The sequence below is a fragment of the Pleurodeles waltl genome, chromosome 10 (assembly GCF_031143425.1).
Source record: "Pleurodeles waltl isolate 20211129_DDA chromosome 10, aPleWal1.hap1.20221129, whole genome shotgun sequence".
Classification (NCBI taxonomy): domain Eukaryota; kingdom Metazoa; phylum Chordata; class Amphibia; order Caudata; family Salamandridae; genus Pleurodeles; species Pleurodeles waltl.
In genome coordinates this window covers 619,246,162-619,260,274 of record NC_090449.1, presented here as the reverse complement: position 1 = coordinate 619,260,274, position 14,113 = coordinate 619,246,162, and positions in this window count along the sequence as shown.

Here is a 14,113-nt window from a genome sequence, read left to right as displayed (position 1 = left end):
GAAGCATGTGCACCACATTGTTAGGAAAGTCACAAACACCACACGCTATTGAATTATACAAGTAAGAATACTAGGACATTGAGAGATGATCTCCCATACAACCACTACATTGGAATACGCTGCAACTACAAGATGATGAATAAATATTTTAGGGAGGCCAAAACCCTCAGTACTAAACTTAACGTTGGGCGATAGTCACAGGAACTGGTAAATAGAGCTAAAAAAATCTAAATGACAGGCTAGTTTGTATTGTACCTTCATTATTTTCCTCAGTCACATGCTTATTAGAAACCTGGGGAGACCTTTTATGGAGCCCAATCCTATTAAACGTGGTAAACTGAAATTGTAATATTTTTCCATTGATCTGTTCTCCCTTTTGCTATCTTGATTAACTAAAAGGTGATTTCTTCCTTCACCACCGATCTGAGGGCCAGATTATGAGTTTGGCAGTCAGATCACCAGACAGCCATGTTGGCAGTCCTAAAAAGACTACTGCACCGGCAGTCCCTATAACGCCCTATTGCAATGTACACTGGCAGAACCGTTGCCCCCCAAGCAAAAAAGGCAGACCGTCAGTGGTGCAACGTTCTTGTATCTAGGTGGTCTGACATTCAGTGTTGTCAGTGCAGTGGCCAACCGCAGATCCTATTACAAACACACAGTCGCTGAGGTGGTCCCCCTATGACGGCAAGGCAATGCCGGCTGATGCTACGGTCCACGCTCAGCAATGTAAAAGACAAGTGCCTATTGAATAAATACAAAAACAACACAACTGACACAAATTGCCCACTGGACACATTTGCAAAGCCGACTATATAACACACCCCTTCACAGAGCACAATCCTTTCATTTCCCCTGCACACTGAAGAACACTGACCACCATTTCCTCATTTTTCAATAGAACAAGCACCCTGTTATTTTTCACAATCCCAATTAAGACTCTGCACACACCTTTCTCCATCCACTCCCTATTGCACTTTCCCTGTTAAGTAAGTCCCTGTCACCCACTTTAGTTGTCCACAATGTCACATCCCAAAAATCCCTGTTTTTCAGAAGATGAGTTGAGAGTCATGGTGAATACAATCATAAGAGTAGGGCCACAATTGTTTGGAACACAAGTCCAGCATACTCTTCTCAGGTAGAAAATGGAACTGTGGAAAAGGATAGTCAACAGAGAGAATGCTGCAGGCACCACCCTGCGCACACAGGAGGACATTATAAAGGGGTGGAATGACCTGAGGGGAAAGGTACATTCCCAGCAGCTGGAGACCAACAAGACTGGTGGTGGCCCTCCCACTGCCCCATTATGACTTTTTCCCTGGGAGGAGAAGGTCTTGGCCACCCTGCACCCTGAGGGCTTGACAGGAATATGCATAGGATGTGGAGTCTGGTAAGTTACAACACAATAAGTGTTGCAAAACTGCAATGTCCTGCATGCTCACAGCTCAGCTTTTGCCACTGTCTTGTTCATGTACTTAACCAACATTCAATACCCAAAGTATCTGACTTTTAACGCTGTCAGTGTGTATTGTTGGTCCCATCATCACAGCTACTAAGGTCCATCACATGCCATACATCGAAATGGTGCCTGTAAATCTTACAATATCAAAAAAAGTCCCAGGATTTATGGTATTTCTCAACATGTAAATGCCCATTCAAACATAGATGCAGTCTGCATACAGATATGTAATACCCAACATTTGACTCGTGTGTGTGTCTTAGAGGAAGTGACCTGACTGCAGCTCCCAGGAGGCCTTGTGTCTGTAACACCAACCACCAGCCCAATGTTCACTTGCCCAATTACCCCGTATCTTAAATCTCAATTGAAGTGTACTCACCTGGGAGGATACTTTTTGTATAGTGTGTGTAGTAGAGGGAGTGACCTGACTGCAACTCCCAGAAGGCCCTGTTTCAGTAACTACAACCACCAGCTCAGTGTTCATATGTCCAAATACTCATGTTTGTTAACTCTCAATTGAAGTGCACTCACCTGGGAGGATACCATTTGTCAAGTGTGGGAATCAGAGGGAGTTATCTGACTGCTAAGGCCAGGAGGCCCTGTTTAAGGAACTCCAATCTCCAGCCCAGTGTTCACTTGTCCAAATACCCATGCGTCTTAACACTCAAATGAAGTTTACCCACCTCCGAGTGACGTGTCTCTCTACCCAGCTCCATCATGACCTTATACCCAAGATTACACTATTGAGGCCAGGAATACCACGCGTTCCTAAGTTCCTTAAGTTGCATCACCAGATTGGCAGCGGCAGCAAACACATTGACACAGCACTGCACACTTGGGGCCATATTTATACTTTTTGACGCAAAACTGCGCTAACGCAGTTTTGCGTCAAACAAATTAGCGCCGGCTAACGCCATTCTGAAGCGCCATGCGGGCGCCGTATTTATTCAATGACGTTAGCTGGCGTTAGCCGCCGGCGCTGCCTGGTGTGCGTGAAAAAAAAAGACGTACACTAGGCAGCGCCGGCGTAGGGGAATATGGAGCTTGGGCGCCAAAAAATGGGGCAAGTCAGGCTGAGGCAAAAATATCACCTCAACCCGATTTGCGCCATTTTTTCCGACTCCCAACCCCCATTGAAATGACTCCTGTCTTAGCAAAGACAGGAGTCATGCCCCCTTGCCCAATGGCCATGCCCAGGGGACTTCTGTCCCCTGGGCATGGTCATTGGGCATAGTGGCATGTAGGGGGGCACAAATCAGGCCCCCCATGCCACAAAAAAATAAAATACTTACCTGAACTTACCTTAATGTCCCTGGGATGGGTCCCTCCATCCTTGGGTGTCCTCCTGGGGTGGGCAAGGGTGGCAGGGGGTGTCCCTGGGGGCATGGGAGGGCACCACTGGGCTCCTTCCGAGCCCACAGGTCCCTTAATGCCTGCCTTGTCCAGGCGCTAAAAAACGGCGCAAAAGCGGCTGGACGTCATTTTTTTTATTTTTGCCCGGGAGTGTAAATACGGCGCACATGCCTCGGAGTCAATTTTTTAGACGGGAACGCCTACCTTGCATATCATTAACACAAAGTAGGTGTCCACGCTAAAAAGTGACGCAAACTCCATGGACTTTGGCGCTAGACGCGTCTAACGCCAAATTATAAATATGGAGTTAGTTTTGCGTCGGAATTGCGTCAAAAAAAACTACACAATTCCGGCGCAAACAGAGCATAAATATGCCCCTTGGTAACTGTAGTCACATATACAACAAAGGTCTGTTTCTCACTCAACCAGGCCTCCAAATGGTCAAAGGCACATGTTGACTCTACACTGTGGGGGTCATTCCGACCTCGGCGGTCTTTTCAATAGACCGCCGAGGGACCGCCGTACGGAAGACCGCCAGTGCTGGCGGTTTTCCGCATGGGCCATTCTGACTGTTGGCAGCGCTCCGCCCGTTTCCGGACGAAGAGCCGCCAACAGCCATACTGGCGGCAGGCGGGGAAGTGGGCCCCGCCGTCTCATGCACCGCTCCGCTGGGCACCGCCGTCTCAAGCACCGCTCCGCTGGGCCCTTCCTCTCAAGCACCGCTCCGCTGGGCACCGCCGTCTCAAGCACCGCTCCGCTGGGCACCGCCGTCTCAAGCACCGCTCCGCTGGGCCCTTCCTCTCAAGCACCGCTCCGCTGGGCACCGCCGTCTCAAGCACCGCTCCGCTGGGCCCTTCCTCTCAAGCACCGCTCCGCTGGGCACCGCCGTCTCAAGCACCGCTCCGCTGGGCCCTTCCTCTCAAGCACCGCTCCGCTGGGCCCTTCCTCTCAAGCACCGCTCCGCTGGGCACCGCCGTCTCAATCACCGCTCCGCTGGGCACCGCCGTCTCAAGCACCGCTCCGCTGGGCCCTTCCTCTCAAGCACCGCTCCGCTGGGCACCGCAGTCTCAAGCACCGCTCCGCTGGGCCCTTCCTCTCAAGCACCGCTCCGCTGGGCCCTTCCTCTCAAGCACCGCTCCGCGGGGCCCTTCCTCTCAAGCACCGCTCCGCTGGGCACCGCCGTCTCAAGCACCGTTTATGGTTCACTATGCCCACCATGCCTCCTCCTTGACCAGTGGAGACTGTCATCCACCTGATGGACTGTGGCTTTGCACTCCCCAGGATGGTCCAGTGGGCAGCCCACCCACTGTAGAGACATTGAGAGACTGTGGCTTTGCACTCCCCAGGATGGTCCAGTGGGCAGCCCACCCACTGTTGAGACATTGAGAGACTGTGGCTTTGCACTCCCCAGGATGGTCCAGTGGGCAGCCCACCCACTGTAGAGACATTGAGAGACTGTGGCTTTGCACTCCCCAGGATGGTCCAGTGGGCATGGTGGCTCCTCGTGGATCTGGCGTCGTGGACTCATGTGGCTGTGGTGCCCCCCCCTTCCCTTCCCCCTGAGGTGCCTGTAGTTTTTACATCTGATGCCCCTGCAGTGTTCTCTCCAAAGGACTCAGGTCTCCTGTGTGGGCTTTGCCCTTATTTCTCAAGACTTTGGCCCACGGACATGCTGAATTCGTAGGATGTGCAGGACTTGGTACTTCAGTTATACACTGATGTGTATGTCATTAGTTTTGTTGTGAATATCTTTCATGGTTGTACGATAATTTTCTGGAGCTTTTTGGTACATAAATAATTATTCCAAATATGATTATGTCCTAGCATTTTTCAGGGGTGTTTGGGTGGTGTCACTGTGACTTGGTGCTCTGCATTGGTGAGTACATAGTTGGGGGGGGGGGGGGTCGCATATGTGTGTGCCCGTAACCTTTCGTCCTCCCCCTCCCGTGTGTCGTAGGTGCAATACTCACCGTTGTCGTCTGCGCCGGACTTCGTACTCGTGGTAGATGAGAAGGTAGACGAGAGCAGGTAGGATGTTTAATTCGGGTTCCATGCTGTCCTCCTTCCTCCTGGAGTGCGTAGTGGTGAGCGTTTTCCCGTCCGTAGTCTGTTTCCGCCGTGTTTTTATCGGCGGTGCTCCCGCCCCGGAAAAGGTGGCGTATTGGTGAGTTGTAATAGTGTGGGCGGTACATTGTCTGCCGCCTGTCTGTTGGCGGTGACCGCCGCGCTGTTTGTTTGTACCGCCGTGGCGGTCGGAGTGTTAAGGTGGCTGTCTGTGTTGGCGGTTCCCGCCAGGCTCAGAATCCCATTTTTTTTACCGCCAGCCTGTTGGCGGGTTGGCTGCCGCTTTAACACCGACCGCCAGGGTTAGAATCACCCCCTAAGTATCTTGATTTTACTGTCAAGTCAGTAGATGGAAGCATGTGCACCACATTGTTAGGAAAGTCACAAACACCACACGCTATTGAATTATACAAGTAAGAATACTAGGACATTGAGAGATGATCTCCCATACAACCACTACATTGGAATACGCTGCAACTACAAGATGATGAATAAATATTTTAGGGAGGCCAAAACCCTCAGTACTAAACTTAACGTTAGGCGATAGTCACAGGAACTGGTAAATAGAGCTAAAAAAATCAAAATGACAGGCTAGTTTGTATTGTACCTTCATTATTTTCCTCAGTCACATGCTTATTAGAAACCTGGGGAGACCTTTTATGGAGCCCAATCCTATTAAACGTGGTAAACTGAAATTGTAATATTTTTCCATTGATCTGTTCTCCCTTTTGCTATCTTGATTAACTAAAAGGTGATTTCTTCCTTCACCACCGATCTGAGGGCCAGATTATGAGTTTGGCAGTCAGATCACCAGACAGCCATGTTGGCAGTCCTAAAAAGACTACTGCACCGGCAGTCCCTATAACGCCCTATTGCAATGTACACTGGCAGAACCGTTGCCCCCCAAGCAAAAAAGGCAGACCGTCAGTGGTGCAACGTTCTTGTATCTAGGTGGTCTGACATTCAGTGTTGTCAGTGCAGTGGCCAACCGCAGATCCTATTACAAACACACAGTCGCTGAGGTGGTCCCCCTATGACGGCAAGGCAATGCCGGCTGATGCCACGGTCCACGCTCAGCAATGTAAAAGACAAGTGCCTATTGAATAAATACAAAAACAACACAACTGACACAAATTGCCCACTGGACACATTTGCAAAGCCGACTATATAACACACCCCTTCACAGAGCACAATCCTTTCATTTCCCCTGCACACTGAAGAACACTGACCACCATTTCCTCATTTTTCAATAGAACAAGCACCCTGTTATTTTTCACAATCCCAATTAAGACTCTGCACACACCTTTCTCCATCCACTCCCTATTGCACTTTCCCTGTTAAGTAAGTCCCTGTCACCCACTTTAGTTGTCCACAATGTCACATCCCAAAAATCCCTGTTTTTCAGAAGATGAGTTGAGAGTCATGGTGAATACAATCATAAGAGTAGGGCCACAATTGTTTGGAACACAAGTCCAGCATACTCTTCTCAGGTAGAAAATGGAACTGTGGAAAAGGATAGTCAACAGAGAGAATGCTGCAGGCACCACCCTGCGCACACAGGAGGACATTATAAAGGGGTGGAATGACCTGAGGGGAAAGGTACATTCCCAGCAGCTGGAGACCAACAAGACTGGTGGTGGCCCTCCCACTGCCCCATTATGACTTTTTCCCCTGGGAGGAGAAGGTCTTGGCCACCCTGCACCCTGAGGGCTTGACAGGAATATGCATAGGATGTGGAGTCTGGTAAGTTACAACACAATAAGTGTTGCAAAACTGCAATGTCCTGCATGCTCACAGCTCAGCTTTTGCCACTGTCTTGTTCATGTACTTAACCAACATTCAATACCCAAAGTATCTGACTTTTAACGCTGTCAGTGTGTATTGTTGGTCCCATCATCACAGCTACTAAGGTCCATCACATGCCATACATCGAAATGGTGCCTGTAAATCTTACAATATCAAAAAAAGTCCCAGGATTTATGGTATTTCTCAACATGTAAATGCCCATTCAAACATAGATGCAGTCTGCATACAGATATGTAATACCCAACATTTGACTCGTGTGTGTGTCTTAGAGGAAGTGACCTGACTGCAGCTCCCAGGAGGCCTTGTGTCTGTAACACCAACCACCAGCCCAATGTTCACTTGCCCAATTACCCCGTATCTTAAATCTCAATTGAAGTGTACTCACCTGGGAGGATACTTTTTGTATAGTGTGTGTAGTAGAGGGAGTGACCTGACTGCAACTCCCAGAAGGCCCTGTTTCAGTAACTACAACCACCAGCTCAGTGTTCATATGTCCAAATACTCATGTTTGTTAACTCTCAATTGAAGTGCACTCACCTGGGAGGATACCATTTGTCAAGTGTGGGAATCAGAGGGAGTTATCTGACTGCTAAGGCCAGGAGGCCCTGTTTAAGGAACTCCAATCTCCAGCCCAGTGTTCACTTGTCCAAATACCCATGCGTCTTAACACTCAAATGAAGTTTACCCACCTCCGAGTGACGTGTCTCTCTACCCAGCTCCATCATGACCTTATACCCAAGATTACACTATTGAGGCCAGGAATACCACGCGTTCCTAAGTTCCTTAAGTTGCATCACCAGATTGGCAGCGGCAGCAAACACATTGACACAGCACTGCACACTTGGGGCCATATTTATACTTTTTGACGCAAAACTGCGCTAACGCAGTTTTGCGTCAAACAAATTAGCGCCGGCTAACGCCATTCTGAAGCGCCATGCGGGCGCCGTATTTATTCAATGACGTTAGCTGGCGTTAGCCGCCGGCGCTGCCTGGTGTGCGTGAAAAAAAAAGACGTACACCAGGCAGCGCCGGCGTAGGGGAATATGGAGCTTGGGCGCCAAAAAATGGGGCAAGTCAGGCTGAGGCAAAAATATCACCTCAACCCGATTTGCGCCATTTTTTCCGACTCCCAACCCCCATTGAAATGACTCCTGTCTTAGCAAAGACAGGAGTCATGCCCCCTTGCCCAATGGCCATGCCCAGGGGACTTCTGTCCCCTGGGCATGGTCATTGGGCATAGTGGCATGTAGGGGGGCACAAATCAGGCCCCCCGTGCCACAAAAAAATAAAATACTTACCTGAACTTACCTTAATGTCCCTGGGATGGGTCCCTCCATCCTTGGGTGTCCTCCTGGGGTGGGCAAGGGTGGCAGGGGGTGTCCCTGGGGGCATGGGAGGGCACCACTGGGCTCCTTCCGAGCCCACAGGTCCCTTAATGCCTGCCTTGTCCAGGCGCTAAAAAACGGCGCAAAAGCGGCTGGACGTCATTTTTTTTATTTTTGCCCGGGAGTGTAAATACGGCGCACATGCCTCGGAGTCAATTTTTTAGACGGGAACGCCTACCTTGCATATCATTAACACAAAGTAGGTGTCCACGCTAAAAAGTGACGCAAACTCCATGGACTTTGGCGCTAGACGCGTCTAACGCCAAAGTATAAATATGGAGTTAGTTTTGCGTCGGAATTGCGTCAAAAAAAACTACGCAATTCCGGCGCAAACAGAGCATAAATATGCCCCTTGGTAACTGCAGTCACATATACAACAAAGGTCTGTTTCTCACTCAACCAGGCCTCCAAATGGTCAAAGGCACATGTTGACTCTACACTGTGGGGGTCATTCCGACCTCGGCGGTCTTTTCAATAGACCGCCGAGGGACCGCCGTACGGAAGACCGCCAGTGCTGGCGGTTTTCCGCATGGGCCATTCTGACTGTTGGCAGCGCTCCGCCCGTTTCCGGACGAAGAGCCGCCAACAGCCATACTTGCGGCAGGCGGGGAAGTGGAGGTGGCTCCACCTACACCGCCACGCCAACAGAACACCGCCCAGCGAATCACGACCTGTGATTCGCTGTGGCGGTGTTCTGTTGGCGTGTCGGTGGCGGCAGAGCTGCCCGTTCCCTCCCGGAGGATCACCAGGAACAGGTAAGGTGATCGTCCGCTAGGGAAGGGGGGTGGGGGGTGTTGTGAGTTGTGTGCGTGCATGGGGGTGTGCGTGTGTGTATATTGAGGGGGCGTGTGAATGCGTGCATGAATGCGGGGGGGTGTGTGTATGTGCATGAATGCGTGCATGAATGCGGGGGGGTGTGTGTATGTGCATGAATGCGTGCATGAATGCGGGGGGTGAGTGTATGTGCATGAATGCGTGCCTGTATGTGTGTATGTGTGTGTATATGTTGGGGATCGGGGTGGGGGACGGGGGACCTGCAACCTTTTGGGGGTGGCAGGTGTGGTGGGGGGGAAGGGAGGGAGTCGGGGTGAGGGAGACCTGTATCAGTGCCAGGGAAGGGATTCCCTGGCACTGATAGTGCATACCACCATGGATTGCATGGCGGTCCCCAACCGCATGAAATCCATGGCGGTAAGCCGGGGTCAGGCGGGTTGGAATACCGTCGGCGGTCGTTACCGCCGTGGCGGTCGGAACGGTGAAACGGCGGCTGACCATGGCGGTAACCGCCATGGTCAGAATACATGAAAAAAGACCGCCAGCCTGTTGGCGGTCTTACTGCCGCTTCACCGCCGACCGCCAGGGTCAGAATGACCCCCTGTGTCAGCTTCACTGTTGGTAAGATGTAATTTACAGTCCATCATCTAAAGCACAACTGATCTGCACATCTCATGAGCTGCTTGAGTCCAATAGTTTAGGCAAGCTTTACGTGCCATGTCAAATACTCCAATACCATGATAACATGGCACAAAAAGCTAACTTACAACTTATGAATGTCCAATATCTGTGCTTACTGTAACACAAAAGCTGTGGAGGTTGATGTCACACTTCAACCAGTAACAATGTACTCCCTTCATCAACAAGTCCTGCTGCCACTGGGCACACAGAGGCCACCTAACAGACTCTCACTCCCCCCAGATGAAGACCTCAGTGATGATGACACTCATGGACTTGTGGACATGGAGGATGTTCCTGGCCCATTCCGGCAAACTGGGCAGATGGCAACAGAGAGTCTCACTGTGCCTACAATATCACATCACAGCCCTGTTGCACCAAAATCCCAGGCATCGATTTGCTCCCCAACCTGTGTACCTCCAGTCTTGGATCCTGAGGTTAAACTTGACACTCCTGATACTGAGGGTCCAGAACCCAGTTGTAGAGGGCACCCTGTGCCAAGGGCACAGGCTTGTTGGGGTAAAGTGCGTGGGAGGGATGTTGTGGGCCAGTGTATAAGGCCACTGGGTTTGCTGTCAGCCAGGACATCATCAGCTATGTCTTGGGGTTCTATCAGGAGTCCAAAGGCATAGTGGGCCAGATGTTGACTGAACTCTGGGACATTAACAGCAGATGCAGAGGGTCATGATAGACAAAATGGATGCCAACTAAAACAACATGGGTATCCAAACAAGGGTGCTGAGGTAAATCCATACAACCCTGAGTATGGATTTCCTCCCACCATCTACCCCTTCCTGTGTGGCAACTACACACAGCCGAAGTACATCTGCGGCACCCCCAGGAAGGGAGTCCCTGCCAGCCTCAGACACCTCTGCAGCAGGTGATTCCCTCCCTCACAAACAGGGACATCTAACAAAGAATCCAGGAGGTGCAGATGGCAAGACACCCACCACTGCCTGCAATAATCCTCTTCCATATTGTCATCCTTTGTGTGCCACACATTCACTCTGTTGACTGATCCTGAACCACTTTCCATTTCCAACGGAAGGAGTACTCTGGACTTTGAACTTCCCAAGGTGTGGCATCTACTCCAATGATTTTATCCACCATGACTGACCCCTTCACATCACTTTGATTTTCATTTATGCCCCAACTTTAATTTATGTTTGTGCACTGAAAAATCCCAAACTCATTGTCAGCTGTCTTTAATTTCACATTTAGCCATGTAGATATGCCATATCATGTGAACCATACAATGATGATCCAAGGTACATGTGCAAGAAGGGATATTTTGCATGTGCACAGTGTCCAGCTCAGGATCACAACCATTCCACACAAACATATTCATATAAGTGTCTTGTCAAAAAGAAATGTTATTAAATTGTTCAGCGCATAGGCTGTCAATTTGTTGGAAAAATAGCAAATCATACAGGATTGAATGATAGTGTGTAAATGTTCAATTCTATAGGTACAGACCTCCAGACCATCAAAAGAAGGGATTTATGAGACATTGTCCTGTTAAATAGGACAACATTAGAGTGGTTGATGTCATCAGCTGGATATATATCGCCTACCACACAAAAGTAATCCAACATCATATAATACAAGACTCAGACAGATATCAGTACAACAGTTTCTGAATACAGGGTCAATATAATCCAGTGCTTCGGCATCTGGTGGTATAACACAAACACATGTCTTTGATGTGGCACAGGCATTTTGGGCTACAATGATGAAACACTTCAACAGGTCATACAATTCATATAAAAAGAGTGATTAGCCAATGTGAAGGAGAACTAACATGAATTTGACCGAGGAAATTGCCTTCGGTTCAGTACCATCCCGGTTGTCGGGGTGGTCCGCCAGACATTGCAGCACCGGTCTGACGAGGAGATAGCCCAGTGATGAAACTTGTCACCCTATTGGGTGCTTGAGGGCTCTCCTGATATCATTGATATCTCTGACTGATCCCGACCCTGCATTCTTATCACTCCTTAATTATTTGGAACAGTGTACCTTTCTATCTTATAGTCAATCTTGGGAGACTGCACACTGGACCATTAATCTCCCAGTCCCTCCTTTTGTATTAATTAATTGTGATAATTGTACCCAGGTTCAAATGAACATTCTAGGTTGCTTTTGAAATAGTTTTTCTAATAGATGGGATTTCCATGTCACCTTCTTCGGTCTACTGTACTTCTGTCAGCAACATGGCTGGATTTTTGTCCATCAGTTCTTCATGATGTGGTATTGGGTATGTGAATATTAGCTGGATGCATGACCTTGTGTGGTATCTGTGTAAATGAACTTGGCATTTCCCTACTATTGTATGACAACAGGTAACCGAGGAATGTTACATGATGCAAACCATTGAAGAAGATAAGGTCTCCTACTTGTTCAGTGGGTACTGTAATTGCACAACCTCACCCATGCAAGTGAAGTTGTCTGTGATTCTGAATTTCCTGTGGCCAACTGTTAACAGTTCAAGTAGCATACATGCATATGGTGTGGCAAATGTAAGAGCCACTTTGGTGGAGCTTGTTTCTTGGGCTACTGTATGTCATGGTAACATATACACAGCTGTTGTTCAAGTATGATCAGGAAAATGCAGTGACCCTATTTCTCTTTGTAATTTCAGCATCATCCCAGGTAAGCAAAGGAGACAGAATGGAACCAAGTGGAGAAGCATCTGGCCATGGTACCTCCAGTCATGACACCACTAACACGGAGGGACCCAGTGGCCCGGAAGGTGAGGGGATTGCCACACAGGACACAAGATCAACCTCTTCATCTTCTGATACTACCTCCAGTTGCCACTCCCTATTGGTGGCAGACCCATCAGGTCATGCTTCTGTTCCATCCTTGTCCGCCACTCACAGTTCCATTGCCACCCTCCCTGTTGCTCCCCACCCAGTTGGCCATGCCCGCTTACCCAAGAGGGTGGGTGTCTCGCTCAACTCAGGCACCTCACCCCCTTCCCCGGTTACCCCTGCTGCACTGAGTGAGGAGGCTATTGACCCGCTGAGGAGTATCCCTGTGGGTCAGACTGTTATTCTGAATGCCATCCAGGTGCAGGGCAGCCAGCTCCAGCAGATGATGCGTACCTGGAAGGCATTCTTAGTGCCATGTCTGCCCTTGCTTCCTCACTGTCTGCAGCCATCCACCCCTCTAGCCCACCACCTACCTCTTCCCAATCTGAATTCCTTGTTCCCCTACCTGCCTAAGCACACAGACACATCTGTATGCACCCACCTCGCCACACACAATCAGCACACATAAACGCAAGCACCACAAGACACACTGGCATGCAAGCACTCAACAGTCACTCACAGGCACCACAACAACCACCATTCCCACAGACTCCCCCACCACCCCCACTGACCCACACACCACAACCACCATACTCACAGACACCACAAAAACACCCAGCGACACATTCACCACACCCACCATACACCCAGACAACACCTCACAACCCACATACTCACACACCTCAGTCTCCATACTCCCAGACACCACCCCAACACACACAGACACAGCCACCACATCCACCATACCTCCAGACACCACCCTAAGACCCACAAACACAGCCACCATATCTACCATATCTCTGACACCACCCGAACACCCACAAATGCAGCCACCACATCCACCATACCCCCAGACATCATCCCAAAACCCACATACACATCCACCACTCCCACATCACCCAGCACCTTCACTTCACAGCCCCAAGACACGCAAACACCCACACTCACACACACAACAGATACCACCGAAAACCCAAGCCTACCTCACACAAGCACCCACCAAAAGCATCAACACCCACAAGCAAGACAACCACTCCCTCAACCTGCCAAACCCCAATCCATTCTGAAGACCATTCCTGTTTTCCCAAGGAAAGTTTCCTTTTTGATCTTTTCCTTTCCCCTGTGACCTTCACCCCCTCCCAAGGCCAAGAGGACCCCACCCACATTCCAACCCTGCGCTTCCATATCCAGGTCCTCTCTTATCACACCTGCTACCCCTGCAAGCACCTATACCCCTCCCACCCCCAAAGAAGAAGCCCACCCCTCCTAAGGAGACGTCAATCCCTCCTAAGAAAAGCCCACCTTTGCCAAACCCAAACCCACCCATCCCAAATCCCCACCCCACCCCACCCAAGAATGATCCCTGAGGTGGCTTCATGCCCATTTGATTCCCCTTCCTGTGGATGTTTTCTGTCAGTGACCAAAGTCAAGCTGGAGCACACTACTGTGCATGGACTAATATGGACTGACCATAAATCATTTCCATTTAATAAACTCCAGTTGGTGTTTTTGAGTACACAATTGTCCAGTCATTACTTTTCTGCCTTATTGTTGTTTCTGAGTAATTTGTGTTGTATGTGTTTTACCCTGATTGATCATCCATTTTCTGTGGTTGGCAAGATCTGACTTTGGGGGCAGTGCTGGTGTCACCCAGGGCAAGGGTAGCTATTCACTGTATGGATATGTGGGTGGTAAACCAATTGGGGTGTCATTGCATTGTGTTTTGTTTGATTTGGTAAATATTTCATCTTGGGTTCACCAGCGTCAGCATGTATTGTGTTGGA